The sequence below is a fragment of the Phascolarctos cinereus genome, unplaced genomic scaffold (genome assembly GCF_003287225.1).
Source record: "Phascolarctos cinereus isolate Bilbo 61053 unplaced genomic scaffold, phaCin_HiC Scaffold_726;HRSCAF=1367, whole genome shotgun sequence".
Taxonomy (NCBI): Eukaryota; Metazoa; Chordata; class Mammalia; order Diprotodontia; family Phascolarctidae; genus Phascolarctos; species Phascolarctos cinereus.
In genome coordinates this window covers 130758035-130780524 of record NW_027556098.1, presented here as the reverse complement: position 1 = coordinate 130780524, position 22490 = coordinate 130758035, and the positions used below count along the sequence as shown (strand labels likewise).

The 22490-nt window shown below is 40.5% G+C and overlaps 3 non-coding genes across 3 annotated transcripts; 2 read left to right on the top strand and 1 right to left on the bottom strand.

The window, feature by feature from the left end:
- Positions 1-2001: 2001 nt before the first annotated feature.
- Positions 2002-2192, top strand: LOC144454713 (U2 spliceosomal RNA). Its single transcript, XR_013483220.1, has one exon. It is a non-coding gene; the product is annotated as a U2 spliceosomal RNA (small nuclear RNA).
- Positions 2193-11374: 9182 nt separating this feature from the next.
- On the top strand, positions 11375-11538 carry LOC144454695 (U1 spliceosomal RNA). Its single transcript, XR_013483204.1, has one exon. It is a non-coding gene; the product is annotated as a U1 spliceosomal RNA (small nuclear RNA).
- Positions 11539-15080: 3542 nt separating this feature from the next.
- Positions 15081-15271, bottom strand: LOC144454711 (U2 spliceosomal RNA). The gene has a single exon (XR_013483218.1). It is a non-coding gene; the product is annotated as a U2 spliceosomal RNA (small nuclear RNA).
- Between the last annotated feature and the right edge of the window lie 7219 nt (positions 15272-22490).

Below are 22490 nucleotides of genomic sequence, written 5' to 3'. Positions count from 1 at the left end.
GATATGGGTGATGTCTTTTGATTCATGTGTAAATTGGATTTAAGTGAGGCAGAGTTGCACAAAATCTTCAGCCTCACTCTTTCTTCCAGTCATCACAGTCCAGTGGGGCAGGACAGAGTCAAGATGACTGGTGATGGTTCAGGATGCAGTGGATGGCCTTGGTCTCTTCGATGTCTAACCAAGCTTTAAGAGCTCCACAGTGCCTGCTTCAGCTGCCTTCATGGCCATTGGAACAGATTGTTCATCCATCCACAATCCTCACTACAACCATGTTTTAGTCACATTCAGGAATGTACATATAAAGTCAAATCACATGGGAAAACTGGCCATCTTACTTCAGAATTCATGAGAATATGTGTATGTTGTATTCCCATACACATCAAAATGGAAGTCAGTAGTTTGCCCAACCATGGTCACATAACTTTCATATCCTCTTCTTAAAGTCAAAAAGTCACAAAGACAAGGGAATAAACCCAAAATGGTATATGACCCAATAAAGAATCTTTATGACCCCTCCAAGTGCCCCCATAGACTTGTTTGACAAAGTGATTATTGTCAATCCAATGAAGAAGGTAAGCCAATTGATCTATGAGACAGAAGCTGTTACCCATAACCCTGATGAAGGCACAAACTTTTCCCTCCCTCTGAGCAAAACTATAACAAGCATTAAAAAGCAGGTGTCTGAAATGGTTTTTATACTCATGAGTTAACTGTGTTGATAGCAAGGAGAATGGAAAAAAAAAGCTGGGTGGCTCTAGTAAGGCTGGTTACTAGTTGGCTTTGATGATTTTTTGTCTCTGATTGCGTTCTGCTGTGTTGCTAGTGACCAAGGGAACATTTCTTGTAGCAGGGTATTATGTCAGCTACTGAAGATCAGGAGGCACAGCATATAAGAAAGGGTTTGTCAAGGTGAAACCCATATCTCAAGGTTAATGACCACCTATGGACTGGGAAATCCTGCTTCTTCAAGGACAGAATCTTCCTCTCTGGAAGTGGATATGTGAGGCAATGAATCTGACATTCTTAAGGCAGATAGGAACAAGGGTGTTGTAATCTGCCTACGGTAGAATGAAGAGGACACATCGCTTTTGACTGGACTGTTGGCAACGAAGCATTAGTTTGGGACACTGAAGGGTAGAAGAAGTGTTTGGCTGGATGACTTTGCTTGCACACTGCCAAGCGGGAGTGTATTTAAACATGATCTCTTGGCAGGATTACCAGGCTGGTGGCTGTAGCAATCATATGTGTATGAGGTCGATGGAAATGTGTTACACAAATTAAGGAAGAAACAGTATGGTAGAGGGGAGTGGCCATGGGATTTGGGGTCGTTGAACCTGGGTTCAGCTAGCCCCGGGCTAGGCTTGAAATGGATTTTTGGAAAAGAGAGATGGAATACCTTGTTCTCTGTTATGTCTTACTTTCCCAGCAATATTCCATCACCCTGAAAACGCCATCTTTTTTTTTCTTCTTCAGTCTTTTTTATTGCGCAGGGCTCTGGCAAGGCAGTGGAGCATGTAATTAGCCTGTAATCCAAGGCATCTGTGAAGTGTCGGGTCCCCAACACGGCGATCAGGGCTCCCTGATTTCTCTTCCTGGTAGGTGGGTTTCGGCATAGCTTGTGGAGGCCTTTGAAGGAGAAACAGAAAAGAAAGAAAGCAAAGAAAAGGAGAAAGGGAAGGAGAAATGAAAGGGAAAGTGCAGAAGGGAGGAGAATTATGCGAATGTTGAGCAAGGGAGGAGTCAAGGACTTCTGGGTGGCGGGAAAGTGTCTTCTTTCGCGAAGAAAGGGCTTTAGCCCTTTACCAGATCTGGTAAAGGTCCGTTTTCTGGGGTGTTTTTGAGGCGACTGTTTGGTTGCGTAAAAGCGCCAGGCTGGCAGCTGTGTTGTCGAGTGCTGGAGGTAGCTTGAGGGCGTTGGAGGCTTTGTGAAAGTTTTCGGAGTGAGCGCGAGTTGGAAGTAGGGCTATAGCGAAGGGTGAGGGGAACGGGCGGCTTGTGTTTATCTCTTCTCGGCTTTCTGGCTAAGATCAAGTGTAGTATCTGTTCTTGTCAGTTTAATATCTGATATGTCCTCTATCTGAGGACAATATATTAAACGGATTTTTGAACGTGAGAGATGGGATAGGAGCTTACTCCATCCACTACACGTATCCACCCAGTATCGCAGTACCTTTGGGAATCGTGCAGTTCCCTTTAGGGAACAATTTTCTGTGCGAAAAAAGTTTTGTTAGTTTTCCGAGAGGCGGAAGTATTGAGAACACTTTTACTGTGCGTTGTGCTTGTAAATGAAGGGAAAATCTCCCTGGCATTCAAGTGAGGTTTACTTATTTGCCGTGGGTTCGGAGTGAGTATGTCTTTACAGGAAAATACTTATGGGCAATACTTAAAGCGATGCTTGTGTTCCAATGAATCTATTTTTGCTTTTCACAACTAACGGAAAAAGACAAACCTCATCCGGAAAAGAAAAAGCAAATGTTTTATTTCCTCAAAGTGAAAAAACAAATAAACAATGAGCTGCTTTTACAACCACTCTCTCTATGCATACTTATGACCACACATGCAAGTCCCTCCCCTTCCTCCTCTGCAACAACCCAAGTTCTGGATGAAAATGGCGACTACAGCAGTGGTAGCTTCTCAGCTTGCTTAGCCGCCCCTATCCTGTTGAATGACAAGCAACTAGAACTCTATCACTCACTGAGACACCAACACACAGAATCTAGGAATCCATTACAACTACGTGTACCTTAAGAATTCTGATCAGCACAGGGACCAGTCGAGATTCCTGCGGACAGGTGATAAAATATGCTTCCTACCTTCTTCAGAGTGGTGGTGCACTCAAGGTGCAGAATGAGGGGCATTTTGTTCTTGTTGTTATTATGGTAGATGAGGCTATTTCTTTTGCCTGTCTACTCCCACCTGTTCCAAAGGAATTTTTTGTTTTGTTTTTGCAGTAGTGAAATGTGGTAGGGAGCGAAAATAACATTTTTGTTCATTAAAAAAAAATTTTTTTAATTCCAAACCAAAGCCTACTAATTGACTGCTCAGGATTACCACTGGCATCAAATTTACCATGTATCTAAAGACAAAAGGAACCTGGTAGAATATGAGGCAAGTCTTCCTTTTCTTGGTTTCAATTTTCTTTCACGAAATGATTTACATGTATAACCTATATCAGATTGCTTACCATCTCAGGGAGGGAAGAAAAGAACAGAATTTGGAAATCAAACCTTAAAAAACGAAAGAATGTTAAAAATTGTTTTGATGCGTAATTGATGGGAAAAGATAAAATATTATTTTTTGAAATATCTAGAGCCTTCTCTCAGCAATGCAAGTATCTAAGACATCTACAAAAATCTCATGATGGAAAATGCTATCCATATCCAGAGAACTAATTATGGAGTTTGAATGCACATTGAAGTATACAATTTGTTCTTCTTTTTCCTTCAGTTTTGTTTTGTTTCCTCTTTCTTGTGGTTCCTCCTATTGGTTCTAACTCTTCCTTGCAACATGACTAATATGAAAATCTTAGGAATGTATATGTAAATATATAGGAGTGTAACTGTAGAGCCTATATCAGATTGCACACCATCTTGTGGAGGGAGCAGGTGAGGGAGAAAAAAAATTTAAAACTTGAAAGCCTATGGACGTTATTGCAGAAAACTAAAAATAAATTTACAAAAAGTATATCAGGAGCCTTAAAGCACTTCCAGAACCTTTTGTTCTTAAGTATGAAGCAACATATTTCCCTAAAACAAATAATGCAATTGAGTTTTCTTCACCTTTGGGGAAATTGCACGGGGTCAGCACATCTGGAGTGCAATCTCCCCCTGGGAAGACCATCTTCATGATCATGGAATCACCTCTCTCAGGTAAGCAGGCCTCAAAGGAAAAAACCTCAATGGAAATAATGGTATCTCCCTTGGCAGGATGAACAAAGATTGTCAACCACATGTGTAACCTATATCAGATTGCTTACCATCTCAAGGAGGGGAAAGAACAGAATTTGAAACTCAAAACTTAAAAAAAATGAAAGAATGTTAAAAAATGTTTTTGACATGGAATTGGTGGGGAAAATATATATTTTTAAGTATCAAGCACCTTAAAACAGCTTTGGAAACCTTTTCTTGGAAACAATGAAGCAACGTATTTCCCTAAAACGTATAATTCCATTGGGTTTCCATATTTGGGGAAATTGGGGCAGCTAGGTGTCACAGGGGATAGAGCACCGGCCCTGAAGTCAGGAGGACCTGAGTTCAAATCTGACCTCAGACCAAACACTTGGCACTCATTAGCTGTGTGGCCCTGGGCAAGTCACTTAACCTCAACTGCCTAAAAAAAACTTATTTGGGGAAATTGCAGGAGTCCAGCACATGTGGACTACAATTTCATCCAGATGAAAGTGGCTTTACAATCATGGAAATGAATTTCCCTTGCCAGCTTAGTGTAAACATTTGGGATTATTCATAAGGTTTCAAATTCATGCCCTCCTTCAAAGCAGTTGCTAGAGACATTTACTCAAATGATGCTTCCACTGCCTCCAGTGGATTGGACATAGAAGCTGGAGAAACCTAGTTCCACTAGGAGCTTCTAGACCCGTCCTTGATTTGTTAAAGATCAGAGAACAGTACAATCCAAACTTTGGCCTCATAGAGTTCAATCTTCCCCTTTTCCAAAGAGCCAACAGAGGCCTAGAGATGTTAAGCAACATGCCCAAGGTCCCACAGAGCACTCCATGGCACACCCTCCTCTGACTCCAAACTCAACATTCTTACCATTCTCCCTTGCAAGATCTAACTTTCAGGAAAGGTGGCGATTCTTCTTAAACTGCTATCTGCTCAAAACCATTTTAGGAGGCACATTTATTGTCACTAAAATTCTTATCCTTTAGCATGACTTTCATTCCTGCCCGCACAAGCTAACCTCACTTGCAGCCCAGCAAGAAAGGCAGACAGACTTCCAAAGAGAAGGCCTTGCTTTTCCCAAATCTTCTTCCCATGACTCCCTGTCATCCAGTCAAAAGTCCACAGCTCGGTTCTGGTGCTAAGTTTCAGTCACCTATGCCATAGAGCCCTGCCATGTTTATAGACTAAAGGGAAAAACAACCAACGAATGCTTAGTGGGATTGTGAAATCTATCCCAGCAGAGTCCACTCAACCACATTGTTTTCCATCTCAGAATAGGAAGTAACAGCTTGTACTAACAGCTGTCATTCCTGTCTCCATATAAAATAGGCTACCACCTCCTCAGGTTCCATTCTTCACAGAAGATTTTATACTATTCTGAATGACTTCATCCACCCCATAGCCTGTGCCTAAACTACAATTATCCCCTCCACATCTCTGGAATTAGGGGCATAGTGCCCCTGAGATCTGGAAAATCTAAGTAAAATTTTTTGGCCCTTACTTTTTACCAGAGAAGAAATCTGAATTATTATGGTATCAAAAGATAAAATATGTTGATATTATACAAAATTATACATATATTTTATGGATTCCTGAGTTTCTAAACCTTTTCTGCTTCATCTGTGACTTCTATAAAAGTCCCCCAAAATTCCCATTTAATTTCCTATGCTGACCCCTTTGATATATAGGGACCAGAATGGGGAAAGTCACAATATGGAAAGGATAAGAGTAGTTTATTTTCCTTTTTCATATTTTTTCTTTTTTAAATAATTTTAAGCATTTTTCAAAATTGAGACTTTTATGTGTTTTTTTAAACAACTTTTACATTCTAATTTTAGAGGAAACATTAACTTTTCTGATCTAAAAAGGAAAGTGGATGCTTTGATATATTTTAATCAGTGTCAATTCGATTGTCCTTTTACATTTTACTATGATATTTAATGTCACCAGGTAGATTGTAGTTTTTCATTTAAAATATTATTCCTTTTTTTGGAATATATGCATATACATATACAAAAACATATTATATATAATTTCAGAGCAAGAACTAGAAAGGTCTGGAAAGTAGTAGTGAATGACTATACACATATGCATATATGTGTGCCACGAGTGCCTGCACCTGCCACCGTGGTCTGATGCTGGCAGAGTGTGAAGAGAGAAAGAATCACGGGCCAGGTGGAAGATGTGAAGAACAAACTTTGTTTATTGATGTGAGGGCTCAGGTTTATATAGTACTGGATCAAGGAATAGTAACATTATTTTTCATGAAAAGCACAAACCTAATCAAGTGATTTCCTTACTTCCTTGTACCTTGTCTGTTACTTTCTTTCCTGCATTCTGTCCTGTACCCTATCCATTTCCTTCCTTCCTGCATCCTGTTTTCAAGAGATGGAACAAGGGGGTGGTGACCCGACATCCTGAGTTTCACAGCTGTCAGGCTTAGTACAATCTATGGGTAAGACCCAGGCTGGCCTAAGCCATCCAGCTCCCCAGAGTTGGTCCGCTGTGTGTGTGTGTCTGTGTGTGTGTGTGTGTGTGTGTGTGTGTGTGTGTGTGTGAGAGAGAGAGAGAGAGAGAGAGAGAGAGAGAGAGAGAGAGAGAGAGATTTAATAAAGGACAGAATAGGGTCAGGGATAGGTTAGTAAATTAAGATAGTTGAATTTCTTTTTTGTGAGGGACATAGGATTAGAATAAGGGTTAGTGGTAGGGGAAGGGAAGAGATTTTGGGAAGAGATTTTAAACTAGTAACATTAAATTAGGATGTATTACCCCATTTTAAAATGAAAATTCAACCCTTATTAACTTAGGAAATATATGGTTTAAAATTAAGATGCTATTAATAAAGGAAATTATATAATAGACATACACTGGCTATAGATTTTAAGTGACCAATCTGTGATGCAACTCCAAAATTGTACAAAAGGCATTGAAATTTATCTGAATATTTTTTTAAAGGACCTTGGGGCAACTAGGTGGCACAGTGGATATCACCAGCCCTGGAATCAGGAGGACCTGAGTTCAAACCTCGTCTCAGACACTTGACACTTACTAGCTGTGTGACCCTGGGCAAATTACTTAACCCCATTGCCTGGGAAAGAAAAGAAAAGAAAAGAAAAGAAAGAATGAAAGAAAGAAAGAAAGAGAGAGAGAGAGAGAGAGAGAGAGAGAGAGAGAGAAAGAAAGAAAGAAAGAAAGAAAGAAAGAAAGAAAGAAAGAAAGAAAGAAAGAAAGAAAGAAAAAGAAAGGAAAAAACAAGAATGAAAATATCAAGGAAATAGATATATATGTTCTAACTTGCAACCAGTAATAGAGACTATGATTCAGAATATATTTGAACCTACTGATGAGAAACATTTCAAAAAAAGGCAAAAGATGTGATTCTGAATATATCTGCATCCATTGATGGGCCACATTTAAACAAAAGATCTCATATGCCTTCCTCAAGGATAACAAGGCAAACCCATTCTCTTTCCTTGCCTACTCAAGAAGGCTCAAAGGTAGCCTGGGAAAGTCAGCAACTAGAAACAAATGAGCTAATATCAGAGCATGCAAAACTGTTTAACTACTATAAGCATACAGAGAAAATTGAAAAGGAAGTTAATATTTCGAGACCAAAAATAGACATGAATGGTGACATTACAGTTGAAACTGAAGCAATCCAAAATGAAGCACTTAGAAAGGAAATTACTAGCAATACTTCAAATGATAAAGCAACCACTTAGTAATTCCAACAATCCATGATTAATTGCATTTCAGAATGAGTAGATTAATTCTTTCTATTCAGATGTTCAGATCATACAAACAAATATTACAGGAAGAATTCAGATGAATTTTAAAAATAATTTGAAGTGAATTGATATTTTTGTAAAAGTATTTTGTTTTTTCCAATTACATGTAAAGATTGTTTTCAACATTCATTTTTCATAACATTTTGAATTCTAAATTTTTCTTCCTCCCACCTTCTCCTCCCCCTTCCCCAGGAGAACAAGTAATCTAATGTAGGTTATATATATGAAATCATGTTAAACACATTTCCACATTAGTCATGTTGTGAAAGAAGAAACTGAACAAAAGGGAAAAACCAGGGGGAAAAAAACCCAAAAAGAAGTGATAGTAACATACTTTGATTTGCATTCAGACTCCATAATTCTTTCTGTGGCTGTGGATAGCATTTTCCATCATGAGTCTTTTGGAATTTGAATCATTGTGTTGTTGAGAACTGTTTATTATATTTGATCATCATAGAATGTTGATGTTACTGTGCATACTGTTCTCCTGCTTTTGCTCACTTCACTCAACATCCTTTCATACAAATCTTTCTAGGCTTTTCTGAATCCTACTGCTTGTCATTTCTTATAGCACATAGTATTCCATTACATTCATATACCACAACTTGTTCAGCCATTCCACAATTGATGGGAATTCCCTCAATTTCCAATTTTATCCACCATAAAAAGAGTTGCCATAATCTTGGATCGGTTCACAACTCCACCAGCAATGCATTAGTGTCCCAATTTTCCCACATCTCCAATTTATCATTGTCCTTTTCTGTCACATTAGTCAATCTGATAGAGATGAGGTGGTATCTAAGAGTTGTTTTAATCTGCATTTCTCTAATCAAATGTGGTTTACAGCATTTTTATACAGCTATAGATAGCTTTGATTTCTTCATCTGAAAACTGCCTGTTCATATCCTTTGACCATTTATCAGTTCGGAAATGAATTGTATGCTTATAAATGTGATTCAGTTCTCTATATATTGGAGAAATGAGGACTTTATCAGAAATGCTTACTGTAAAAATCATTTCCCAGGTTTCTGCTTTCCTTCTAATCTTGTCTGAAATGGGTTTGTTTCTGCAAAACCTTTTTAATTTAATGTATTCAAAATTATCCACCTTGCATTTCATAATGTTCTCTATCTCTTCTTTGGTCATAAGTTCTTCCCTTCTCCATAGATCTGACAGGTAAACTATTCCTTGTTCTCCTAATTTGCTTATGGTAGAGGTGAATTAATATTAAATCAAACATTTTAAGCCATGTGGAGGAAGTCATCTGGTTGCAAAAACTATATAGAGTTAATAGTCCTTGTGCCTATGGGAGGGAACTAATGAGGCCTCTCTGATATGCCAAATGCAAAGGTAACATTGCATGAACACATTAAGATGGAGATACTTTAAGATAAAGAAACTGAAGGCTGTGGAGTCAGAAAGACCTGACTTCAAATTCAGCCCCAGAAACTACCTAGCTATGTGACCTTGTTCAAGTCACTTAACCTCTGTTTGCCACTGGAGAAGGAAATGGCAAAGCACTCCAGTATCTTTGCCAAGAAAACCCTATGGACACAGGTCATGAAGAGTCAGACCTGGTTGGAATGACAGAACAACAACAATAAATAGAGCACTGGAAATAACCAAGAGGGGAAAAACTGAGAGAAAACAAATTTCTGATTGAAATTCTACTTTACATTGGAAAAAATAAAAAAGCCAGACCTAGAACCTAACCCAAAAAAGGAAGAAAAAAATTACCTAGTTTTGCTAGGTCCCATTCCTGCCCTCAAAGTAGATTGCCCTTTAGGTGACTGCTATACTTGACAATTTAATCTTCTGTTCCCAGTCACCTTGTCAGTTCCAAGTTCTTTCTAGGGAGGGGGAGAGGTTACCACACCATTGATCCCTCCTTAACCCAGGTTTGAATTTCCTTTAGGAAGGGCCATGAAAAGTAAGTGGTTCCATATCACAGTCCTAGGTACCTGTCTTAGCCTGGGCACCAAATCATAAGGAAAATCAAGTGGGACAGACTGTGCTTTCTAGCAGCCTGCCCTGCATCCCTTCCCAGGCTCCCAGGCTGTCCTTCTCTAGTCTCCGATGAACTTGGAGAGGTGCCCTGCTTGATCTCTCCCCCGACCCCTCAGGTGCCCTTTAAGACATGTCAACTTGTTTGGGGTGGGCATGCTGACCTCTGAAGGTGAACTAAGGTCCCCTGAATAAGAGCCTCCTCTCCTGCCTACCAGAACCCAGGAAGCTCTGGCCTCTGCCTTCTCCCTAAGTTGTTTACCTGTAGCCCAAGGTCTGAGTTTTCCTGATCTTGATATGTTTATTGGCCATTGGTTTCTTTTTAGTTCTCTTTGCCTCATTATTACTGGCATATAGGCAATAAAGCTGGTAGGATGTTGAGCTGGACTATGATAGTGGTGATATAGTTCTTATTATTATCCAAGATGACTAATTCTGGTAGTAGTGAGTCTTCAAATCCTGGAACCTTCAAATGTGTGGTTTGCAAATCAGCTATTGCTTATAAAAAGACCCAGTTTACTCAAGATTAAACTCTTCTCTACTCCTTCAGAGAGGAAAGGACTGCCATTGAGCCATGAGGAAGGAATGCTGTTCTCCATTCAGGTGAATTTGTGTGTGTGTGTGTGTGTGTGTGTGGTGAGGCAATTGGGGTTAAGTGACTTGCCCAGAGTAACACAGATAGTTAGTGTTACATGTCTGAGGCTGGATTTGAACTTAGATCCTTCTGACTCCAGGGCCGGTGCTGTGTCCACTGCGCCACCTAGCAGCCCCTCAGATGAAAATTTCAAGGACGTTCTGCAGGAGGCTGCCTGAAGTCAGGACCAAATGTCTGACGCTGTGCACCTCTTTTTCCAAGCTCTCCCTGAACAGGGCCATTCAGAAAATAGGTGACAGGGTCTTCTGGCTGAGAGTCAGCTTGATTCTATTCCTCACCACTTTGCTAAGGAAACCATGGGAATGCTGATGAGCCAGATCCATTGAAAGAAACCAGCAGCCTCAGCCATGAATCCCCTGTCCAATGTCTGCCTCTACAATCAGAGGCAGAAGTTCATGCCTTCCTCTCTTCACCATTTCATAGGTAAGGTAGAGGTGTAGTATGTTATTCACCTAATGTTTAAGTGAAGAGATTTATAGGGACATTTTACATTTCACAAGGATAAATCATGAAAAACTTGATGATATTAAAATCTAAAGAAGGAAACATTACAAATATAAAATTCGATTATTAATAGATCACGGAGTATTATGGTCCGTTGCATATAAATTGCTAAAGAGACCCAATCGCTTCTCACTCTGTTCTCCAAAGAGCTCATGCTCCCTACTGCCAAATTCCTGTTCTGTGTTGGAAGTCTAGGCGCTCCAACCAAGTTGGGCTGATCAGCCATTAGGTGGCGGTCTCCTGTGGTCCAGATTTGGTGAGTGACGTCAGTAAGGGACAGGACGTTATGCGGATGAGGACACTTGCGTCCGCGTTTTCTCTAAGCAGATAGTGCGTCTGGAAAAGGTGGATTTGGGGGTCGGAGGGGCCGAGGCGAGTTGGGAGGGGTTGAAGCGCTTGCGGGTGTTGGAGAATTGTGCCTGTGAGGCGTGTGTTATTGGGCTATGGAAGCGCCGCGTGAGTGATCGTGCGTTTAGAGTTTGCGTGCGTGGAGGGAGTGGTGGAGCGCGGCATGGTGGGGCATAGTTACCTGGCAGGGGTGATTCCATGATCACGAAGGTGGTTTCCCCAGGGCGAGGCTTATCCATTGCACTCCGGATGGGCTGACCGCTGCGATTTCCCCAAATGCGGGAAACTTGACTGCATAATTTGTGGTAGTAGGGGACTGTGTTCACCCTCTTCCCTAATATTGAGTTTTCCAAAACTAGCTAATTTTTTAATTGGTGTCTCCAAAGAGTATTGTTTCCATTAGTGATCTGACAGTTGCCTACTGTTACTGTCTTAATTAGGGTCATGGAGTGAAGATGACCTATTTGGCCTCTCCTTTAAGCCTCTCCAAATACTGCCAAAAAGGGCTCTAAACAAATTTTAAAGTTCAGCCCAAGACAACCTGGATGGTTGATTGGAAAAGTCTATTGCAAGTTTGGAACTATGCCCAAAGGGCTAGCAAGATGTGCATACCCTTTGACCCAGGAATAGCACTTCTAGGGCTATATCCCAAAGAGATCATAAAAGAAAAAAAAGAAGAAACTGGAAAAGGACTCACAGGTATAAAATTATTTATAGCAGCCTTTTTTGTGGTGGAAAAGAATTGGATATTAAGGGGATGCCCTAACAATCAGGAAATGGCTGAACATGTTGTAGTATATGAATGTAATGGAATACTGTTTGATGAGCAGGCAGACTTCAGAAAAACCTGGAAAGCCTTGTATGGACTGATTTTGAGTGAAGTGTGCAGAACAAGGAGAACTTTGTACACAGTAATATCCACGTTGTGTGATGACTAATATTGATAGACTTAACCCTTCTCATTAATACAAGGACCTAAGACATTTCCTCATGATGGAAGATGCTATCCACATCCAAACAAAGAACTATGAAGTCTAAATGCAGATCAAAGCCTACTATTTTATCTTTTTGTTCTTCTGTTTTGTTTTGTTTCCTCTTTCTGGTAGTTCCTCCTATTGGTTCTAATTCTTACTTACAACATCACTAATGTGAAAATATTTTTAATAAGAACGTATATGTATAGCCTATATCAGATTGTGCATCATCTCAAAAGCTTATGAAAGTGATTTCTGATAAATCAAAATAAATTAATTTTTAAAAAGAAAAGGCAAGGAAAATAAATAAAAGTGTATTGCGCTGGGCCGGGAGAGGAAAGCAGTTCAGCCCGGGCTCGGGCAGGGATAGACCAGGCCTCAGGTAACCTGGAGCAGGCCCTCAGTGGCAGTTTTCAGACTTCTCAACACACTAATGCCAAAGAGAACTTAGAAGGTCAGTAGGAAAAGTCTGTGATCACCGTGAGAGAGAAGCTCAGTTCCAGTCCCTGTCGCAGCCCCGGGGCAGCGGCTGCTTCTGGAGCTCTTGGCCCACAGAGGTGAAATCGAGTGGCTGATCAGAGGGGGAATTACACAGATTTCTTTGCTGGTGTTGAGGCAAGATTCTCTTGCTTTGCCCATGCTTGGATCTGGATCAAAGTTCTGGGTGGCATGGGGTGAGGAGGAGCTCTGGTGCTGGCATGGTGAAGCTTAGAGTGCTGGTTTAGAGGGAATTCTCCTCACAGTTCCGAGGAAGAAAGGAGTGCTTGTGGTCACTTGTAGACTAGAGCACAGGCCAGGAAAGGAGTAAATACCTCGCCCTTGATCATACCACCTTGGAAGAACTGAAAATTTACAGATCCCTAGAAGTATCTCTGAAAACAGCTGCACAAAACCCCCAAAGCTTGGGAGAGTACATTCTCCACACTGGAAGCACCCCTACATAAGCAAAGAGTTTATAACTCAAATAATTGGCTGGGATCATGAGCAAACTTTGTAAAAAGAAAAAAGAAAAGAAAAGAAAAGAAAAGAAAAGAAAAGAAAAGAAAGAAAAGAAAGAAAAGAAAAGAAAAGAAAACTCAGGCCATAGGATCTTTCTTTGGTGACAAAGAAGATCAAAACATACAACCAGAAGAAGACAACAAAATCAAAGCTCCTACATCCAAAGCCTCCAAGAAAAATATGAATTGGTCCCAGGCCTTGGAAGAGCTCAAAAAGGATTTTGAGAAGCAAGTAAGAGAAGTAGAAAAACTGGGAAGAGAAATGAGAGTGATGCAAGAAAATCATGAAAAACAAATTAACAGTTTGCTGAAGGAGACCCCCAAAAATAGTGAAGAAAATAACACCTTAAAAAAAAAACTAATCCAAATGGCAAAAGAGGTCCAAAAAGCCAATGAAGAGACGAAGGCCTTAAAAAGCAGAATTAGGATTGTCTCAAGTAGTCACATTCTCACTTTGTCAAGTTCTGGTACCATTAAACTAGTATCATTTTTGGGGGGGCACAAAGGGTTGGTGCTTGACAATCTTTGTTTATCCTACCAAGGGAGATACCATTATCTCCATAGATGTTTTTTCCTTTGAGGCCTACTTACCTGGGAGGGGTGATTCCATGATCATAAAGGTCATTGTCCCAGGGCCAGATTGCACTCTAGATGTGCTGACCACCTGCAATTTCCTTAAGTGTGATGAAAACTCATGTTTTAGGGAAATATATTGCTTCATACTTTCCAAGAAAAGGTTTTGGAAGTGCGTTAAGGGTCCTGACATATTTTTTGTAAATTTATTTTTAGTTTTCAACAATCACTTCCATAGGCTTTTGAGTTTTAAATTTTTCTTCCCCTCCTTCCGAAAGATGGTGTGCAAACTGATATAGGCTCTACATATACATTCTTAACATATTTTCACATTAGTCATGTTGTAAGAGTTAGAACCAATAAGAGGAACCACAAGAAAGAGGAAATGAAACAAAACAGAAGGGAAAAAAAGAACAAATAGTATGCTTTGATCTGCATTCAAACTCCATAGTTCTTTCTCCGGATGTGCACAGCATTTTCCATCATGAGACTTTTGGAGATGTCTTAGATCTTTGCATTCCTGAGAGAAGGCTCCGGATATTTAAAAATATATATTTTTTATCTTTTCCCATCAATTACCTGTGAAAACAATTTGTAACATTCTTTCATTCTTTTAAGTTTTGAGTGCCAGATTCTGTTCTTTGCTACCCTCCCTGAGATGGTAAGCAATCTGATATAGGTTATACATGTACAATCATGTGAAACATATTTCCATATTAGTCATTTTGTGGAAGAAAATTGGAACCAAGAAAAGGAAGACTTGCCTGATATCCTACCAGGTTCCTTTTGTCTTTTGATGCATGGTGAAATTTGGTGCCCATGGTAATCCTGAGTGGTCAATTAGTATGTTTTGGTTTCGAATTAAAATTTTTTTTTAATGAACAAAAATGTTATTTTCTCTCCCTACCACCTATCATTGCTGCAAAAACAAAACAAAAATTTCTTTGGAACTACTACTGTTGTATTCGCCATTTTCATCCAGAACTTGGGGTGTTGCAGGGGAGGAGGGAGAGGGATTTGCATGCGTGGCTGCTAGTGTGCATAGGGAGAGTTGTTGTAAAAGCAGTTAGTTGTTTATTTGTTTTTTCACCTTCAGAAGAGTGACAAAATAAAGCACTTGCTTTTTCTCTTCCAGACGAGGTTTGTCTTTTTCTGTTAGTTGTTCGAACCCATGGCAAATAATTCTTAAAAAGCAAACTTCACTTACGTGCGAAAGAGGTTTTCTTCCCCTTCACTCGCACAACGCACAGTAAGCAGTGCTCCCAATACTTCATCTTCTGGAAATTTAGCAAAAGCAACGAACTTGTTTTTCCGCACAGAAATTTGTTCCCCAGGGCAAGTGCACCTTTCCCAGAAGTACTGCAATACTGGGTCGATGCGTGGAATGGACGGAGCAAGCTCCCATTCCATCTCCCACATTTAAAAATCCATTTACTATATTGTCCTCAGATAGAGGACGTATCAGATATTAAACTGATAAGAACAGATACTACACTTGATCTCAGCCAAAAGGCCGAGAAGAGATAAACACCAAACCGCCAGCTCCCCTCACCCTTCTCTATAGCCTTCCTTCCAACTTGCACTCGCTCCGAAAACTTTCACAAAGCCTCCAACATCCTCAGCTACCTCCGGCACCCAACAAAACAGCTGCCAGCCTGGCCCTTTTACGCAACCAAATAGTCGCCTCAAAACACCCCAGAAAACGGAACTTTACCAGATTTTAGCTTTCTTCGGGCAAGAATTCACTTTCCTGCCGCCCAGAAGTCCTTGACTCCTCCCTTGCTCAACATTCGCATAATTCTCCTCCCTTCTGCACTTTCCCTTTCATTTCTCCTTCCCTTTCTCCTTTTCTTTGCTTTCTTTCTTTTCTGTTTCTCCTTCAAAGGCCTCCACAAGCTATGCCAAAACCCACCTACCAGGAAGAGAAATCAGGGAGCCCTGATCGCCGTGTTGGGGACCCGACACTTCACAGATGCCTTGGATTACAGGCTAATTACATGCTCCACTGCCTTGTCAGAGCCCTGAGCAATAAAAAAGACTGAAGAAGAAAAAAAAAGATGGCGTTTTCAGAGTGATGGAATATTGCTGGGAAAATAAGTCATAACAGGGAACAAGGTATTCCAGGTCTCTTTTCCAAAAATCCATTTCATGCCAAGTCCGGGTCTAGCTGAACCCAGGTTCAATGACCCCAAATCCGATGGCCACCCCCCCTCTACCATACTTCCTCTCCCTTAATTTCTGTAGCACGTTTCCATCGACCTCACATAGTTATAACTGCTACAACCACCACACTGGTAATCCTACCAAGAGATCATGTTTAAATACACTTCCGCTTGGCAGTGTGCAAGCAAGGTCATCCAGCCAAACACTTCTTCCACCCATCAGTGTCTCAGACTAATGCCTCATTCCCAACTCTCCAACCTGGACCCTAAATTGGACAGCAATGTTGCTTGAGGACTCAAGAGTGATGTGTCCTCTTCATTCTATCCTACGCAGATTACAACACCCCGTTGCTATCTGCCTCGAGAATGTCACATTCACTGCCTCATATAGCCACTTGCAAAGAGGAAGATTCTGTCCTTGAAGAGGCATAATCTTCCAGTCCATAGGTGGTAACTAACCTTGGGTTTGTAGATTTGACCAAGGCCTTTGATACTGCCAATTGTGAAGGCTTATGGAAAATTATGTCAAAATTTCGTTGCCCAGAGAAGTTCATCAGCATTGTACATCAATTTCATAATGCCATGTTTGCGGGGATTCTGGATAATGGACAATGCTCTGGTGCTTTCCTTGTCATCAGTGGAGTGAAACAAGGCTATGTGCTTGCTCCCATGCTCTTTAGCATGTTTTCAGCCATGTTGTCAAATGCCTTCAATGAGGACAAACTCAGCATCAAGGTCAGCTACCACACTGATGGTAAATTCTTCAACTTGAAAAGGCTGCAAGCCAAGACCAAAGTGGAAGGAGTGTGGAGCATGATTTCCTGTTTGCCGATGATCATGCACTCAATGCAGCCTCTGAAGCTGAGATGCAACAATATATGGATTGATTTTCTGTTGCCTGTGCTAATTTTGGCCTAACAATTAACACCAACAAAACACCAGTGCTCCATTAGTCACCACCACACTATCCATATGTGAAATAATTGGTTACAGCAAATGAAGAAATTTTGAATGTTGTGTATAACTTAATTTACCTTTGTAGTGTACTTTCCAGGAATGTACACATTGATAATGAGGTTGATGCATGAATTGCCAGAGCTAACTCAGCATTTAGGAAGCTTCGAAGGGAAGTGTGGGAGAGAAGAGGTATTAGACTACTTACCAAACTGAAGGTCTACAGAGGCTTTGTGCTGACCTCATTGTTGCATGCCTGAAATGTGGGCAGTATACCAGTTCCATGCCAGGAAATTGAATCACTTCCATTTGAATTGTCTTGGGAAGATTCTGAAGATCACCTGGCAGGATAAGATACCAGACACTGAAGTTCTTTCTCAAACTAAACTACCAAGCATTCAAACTCTACTGCAGACAGCATGACTCCAATGGGCTGGCCACATTTTTCAAATGCAAAACATAGGCTGGCAAAAAAAAAAAAAAGACTTTTAGGGAGAACTCACACAGGGCAAGCATTCACATGGTGGTCAGAAGAAATGATACAAGGATATTCTCAAGGTTTCTCTTAAGAACTTTGGAATTGTGTGACATGGGAGACACTGTCCCAGGACCACGACTCAACAGGTCCTGCCATCACCAGAGAAGGTGCTGTGCTCTATGAGCAAAGCAGAATTGAAGTAACTCAAAAGAAATGTAAGATGTAGAAATTTAGAGAATCCACCCCAAATGTTCACATGGATTATTTGTGCCCCACTCATTGTAAAACAGTCCCAGCTTGTATCGGTGGTGCATTTTAGGGATTCAGGGGTCTTGGGACCCCAAAATCAGAACAGGTGGGTCCTACCTGAAAGCATTTGACTGAAGCCTTCTTTCACCCAAAGATAAGGTTTATTAGAACATCCATCATATTGAGCAGACTCTTAAGGAGTCTGAATATTAGTAAACTATGGGTTTATTAGTTAGATAATCCCAGCATCTTAATGGAGACAAAATGGTCTTTATATACAAAACAACTGTGGGAGGGATCTAGGAGTGGCCAAGTAGTTTGGGATGACTGGAGGAGGGATCTAAGGAGATCTGGATGGGAGTGGCCAGTAAACTGGGATGAACAGAAGTCCAGGGACCTGGACAACAGAGATTAGGTAGGATTAAGTGTGGAAAATGGCTGGGGGCCACAATGAGGGCTAGGCTAGGTTAAGGGTAACAGAATTGAGAGATTGGGTGTAGCCACAATGAAAGGCCAGTCCATGGGATTATAACCTGAGGCAAATGCCAGAGACTTGGCCTTGTGGGAAAGTCCAGGGTTTTTCTTTTTTGGGATTTAACTCCCACCCTCATCATTGGTCTGATCAGCCAGTGGGACACACTGTAACTTGACTCTAGCATAGTGATGCCCTTTTGGTCCTCTTAGAGAATGAAGGATAACAACTATTGATCTAGATATAAATATAGATATTCTTCCCTCTTTGAACCAGTTCAAAGAGAATGGGGATCTCTATTTCTGACCATTCCATTTTTCTTTTTAGGTCACCTCAACATAATTGACTCTTGCTCATGACCTCTGTCTAAATAGACTCCTTCTAGCCTCCTTAGTGATGATAACATTCTTAGATGTTACATGTCTCATCTTCCCATTTGGGAATGTAAACAATTTAACCTCATTAAATTCCATAAAGTTTCTCATTCATGTTTACTTTTTTATGCTTCTCTTGAGTCTTGTGTTGGAATGCCAAATTTTCTATTCAGCTCTGATCATTTCGTCAAAAAGCCATCAAACACAACAATTTCAGCCAAATCAGTTAAGAAACATTGATTAATTAGATCACTACGGGCCAGGCATGTGCTAAGTGCTGGAGGTTAGATTAGGGAAAAAAGACAGTCTCTGCTCTGGAGGATTATTGATTTTGACAAAGACTTGGCTGGGATGATTTGGTCTTTTCTGAACGCATTTTGCCAGTATCTGTTGTTATCGCTTGAAAATCTCCTAGGTCAGCTAACTGAGCTCTACAGGTGAAATTTTTAGATTTTTGGAAAATGAAAGTGGAATGGTTTGCTCTTGTCATATCTACTTGCCCAGGAATATTCCATCACACTGAAAATGCTTGCTTTCCCTCCTAGTCTTTTCTGTTTTCTGCGGCTTTGACAAGGCCATCAAGTATTTCAGGAAGCCAGTAACCAAGGGCATCTATGCAGCCGGGTTCCACCTCAGGGGAACCTTTCTCTTCCTGTTAGGTGGGTTACTCCCAGACTTTTGGAGGTCCTTGAAGAAAAGGAGGAAGAAGAAGGGGAAACTGAAGTGAAAGAGAAAGTGTGAAAGGGAGGAGAACCATGCAAGTGTTGAACAAGGCTGGAGGCAAGAGTTTCGGGTGGCAGAAAAATGTATTTTTGTCCAAAGAAAGTGCTAAAATCTGGTAAAAAAAAAAAAGGAAAAATCCTTTTTCAGACGTGTTTTTAGGAGATCATCTGGTTGGGTAAAGATGCAGGCACTCAGGCCTTTTTGTCAGGTGTAGCAGGTAGCTGAGGGTATGTGAGGCTTGGTCAAAGGTTTTGTAGTGGGCGAGAGTTGAAAAGGGTGCTGTCAAGAAGGGGTAGGGGTAAGGGCGGGTTTCACTTTACTGCCTCTTTGCCTTTTGACTAACGTCACGTTTTATATCTTTTCTTGTTGGTTTAATCTGACCCATTTAGCAGGAAGGTGGAATAGGAGTTTACTACATTCACCTCACACATCAAACAGTTGCTTGTCCAACCATTGCAGTATGGTCTAGCTTCCTTTTGAGAATAATTTTGTGTATGGAAAATGAGAGTTCAGTAATTCTTCGTTTTCCCAAGAAGTTCATCTTGGGAATGCTTTCGGCCTGCTCTGTCCTGTGAAGCTCAGGATAAAGCACAAAACCTTTTCTTTCACGTAGCTAAGAGTCTTTCTTTTGGGCCAGTCTACCAGAAGTTGGTGGAGGCAAGAAAAAAAATACCCATTATTAGTCTAGGAATGACCTACCTTGTCTGCCTGTTAAACTTTATTTTTAGACTCCTGAAGTTACAGAAAAATACCCAGTCAGAAGGATAAACTCTTGTGTGAAGGTTTTCCTGGGCATTTTCAGGGGTGTTCATTCATCTTTGGTATCTACCTGACACTCAGTTCTCACTTGTGCCTCCAAGAAGCTGTAGCAAGTGCAGTGGCCACTTCCCAGCTGGGCTGACAGGCTAATAATTAGAGGGTAACTGACCAGCAACAAACCCTTCCATGAGTTGGGAGTCAGGGTTACCCTAAGCATATGAAGACTTCCCCCAGCCATATGGGTAAATGAGAACAATTTGTTCTAATGGCCCTGAAGGCAGCTGAAATGTGCACTGGGGGATCACTTACAGTTAGGCATGGAAGATGCCGAGCTCATCCCCTGCATTATGGGCCATATGGATTTTTCTTGATTTTTTTTGTCTTGCCACTGGACTTCAATGACTCTGGATGAGAGAGTGAGGCTGACAACTTTGTGCAACTCTGCCTCACTTAAACCCGTTTCACACAGGAGTCAAGACATTAACCCTCCATGTCATTGGCCCTCTTTAAAAATTAAGGACAAACAAGATCTTTGCTAGGGAAGGACGAGCAAGAACTGTCACCACAGTCCCAATGCCCCAGAAGCAACATTTGGGACAAAACCCATAAAGTTTCAGTTCCATAGGGTTTCAAGTCACAGCTTACAGGACACCCTCATACTCCTAGGCTTTTGATTGGGGTTTCTAGTTAAGTGGTTTCATCCAAAATTGCTCTTCTGCATTGTTCTTCAAGGATGGCAGTACTTGGAGATGCTGCTGTGACCAGAAAAATCAAAAGGGAAAACATAAGAAGGAATTCTATTCTTTACTCTTAGACCAGGTGGAGGCTATGGTCAGTGTCCTCAGGAATCAAAAAACTAGGGCTTTGGGGCTCATTTACCTCAATTGTCCTCCTGCTCTTCTGAGCAGCTGGTATTCTGGAAAATATTTCTACTGGGGGATAGTTGCCTTTCCAAAATATGAATAATCTATCATCCCAGTAACTTATAAGTATCCAGGAGTAATCAGATGAAACTAGTGTCTTCCTAATAATGTATGATCCCTGATATCATGTGACTTGGCACCATGAACCTTAGATTACCCCAGTGTGGTTTCTGTTAGATCTCATGAGTCAGAAAACTGAGAAGAATAGAATTCTCTGCGCTGTCAGAAATCTTGTTTTCTTTTTTCTTTTCTTTTCTTTTCTTTCTTTCTTTCTTTCTTTCTTTCTTTCTTTCTTTCTTTCTTTCTTTCTTTCTTTCTTTCTTTCTTTCTTTCTTTCTCTTTCTTTCTTTCTTTCTTTCTTTCTTTCTTTCTTTCTTTCTTTCTTTCTTTCTTTCTTTCTTTTTTTTAGTGAGGCAATAGGAGTTAAGTGACATGCCCAGAGTCACACAGCTAGAAGTGATGTGTCTTAGGCTAGATTTCAACTCAGGTCCTTCTGACTCTAAGGCCTAAGCTCCATTCACTGCACCACCTAGCTGCCCCCAAATCTTATGTTTTCTGAAAACACTGGGAGCAAGAAGCTAAAAATCACACAAAAAGGAATGGACAAGAGGGAAGACCCCCTTGGAAGTGAATAATTTGTGGTCTTGAACATGTGGTATATGACAACATTGTTTATGTATGTGTTTGCTTACCTGTGCAAAAAAAAATCAGTTTCTGATAAAGAATGGAGTGAGCAAAACCAGGAGGGCATTATACACAGCAACAGCAACATTGTTCAATGATTAATTATGATAGACTTGGCTCTTCTCAGCAATACAATGATCCAAGACAATCCCAAAAGACTCAATGGAAAATGCTAACCACATCCAGAGAAAGAATTCTGGAGTCTGAATGCAGATGGAAGCATACTATGTTCACTTTTTTTGGTTGCTTTTTCTTTCTTGAGGTTTTCCACTTTTGTTCTGATTGTTCCTTCGCAACATTACTAGTGTGGAAATATGTTTAACATTATTGTACATGAATAACTTATATCAGATTGTTTGCTCTCTTGGGGAGGAGGGAGGAGATGGAGGGAGGGACAAAAATTTGGAACTCAAAATTTTACAAAAATGAAGGTTGAAAACTATATTTACATATAATTGGGGAAAGATACTATTAAGAAAAAAAGACAATAACTTTTCTTGTAGTATATAAAAAAATCAGTTTTGCTTACTTTCTAGTTATTCTCAAACGGTAAGTCAATAAACCAAAAAGTATCTCTTAAGCCACTATGTGTTGTACATGAGACAAAGTGTACAAAAGGTACTTATATACAGAATATATACAAGATAACAAGATAATCTTAGCAGGGAGGGCTTCCATCTCTTAGTAGAGGGGCAGAACAGTATGATAGAGGTTTCCCACGTGACCAATGAGTGGGATGAAGGAAGCAAGAAAGGGGGCTGCTTTTGTTTGAAATAAGCTTATCAAGGGAAGGTTTGGAGGAAATAGGGCTAGTGGGTAAGGTAGAGCTAATGATTCTAGAAAGAAAGAAAAGAGAATCAATGAAACATTTTAACAAACAGTGCTACAAAAAGAGAAGGCAGTTCTGCAGAAGCAGGGAGGAGCAAGATAGCTTTGTAAGGAGCATGTCAAAATTGTTACATAGTT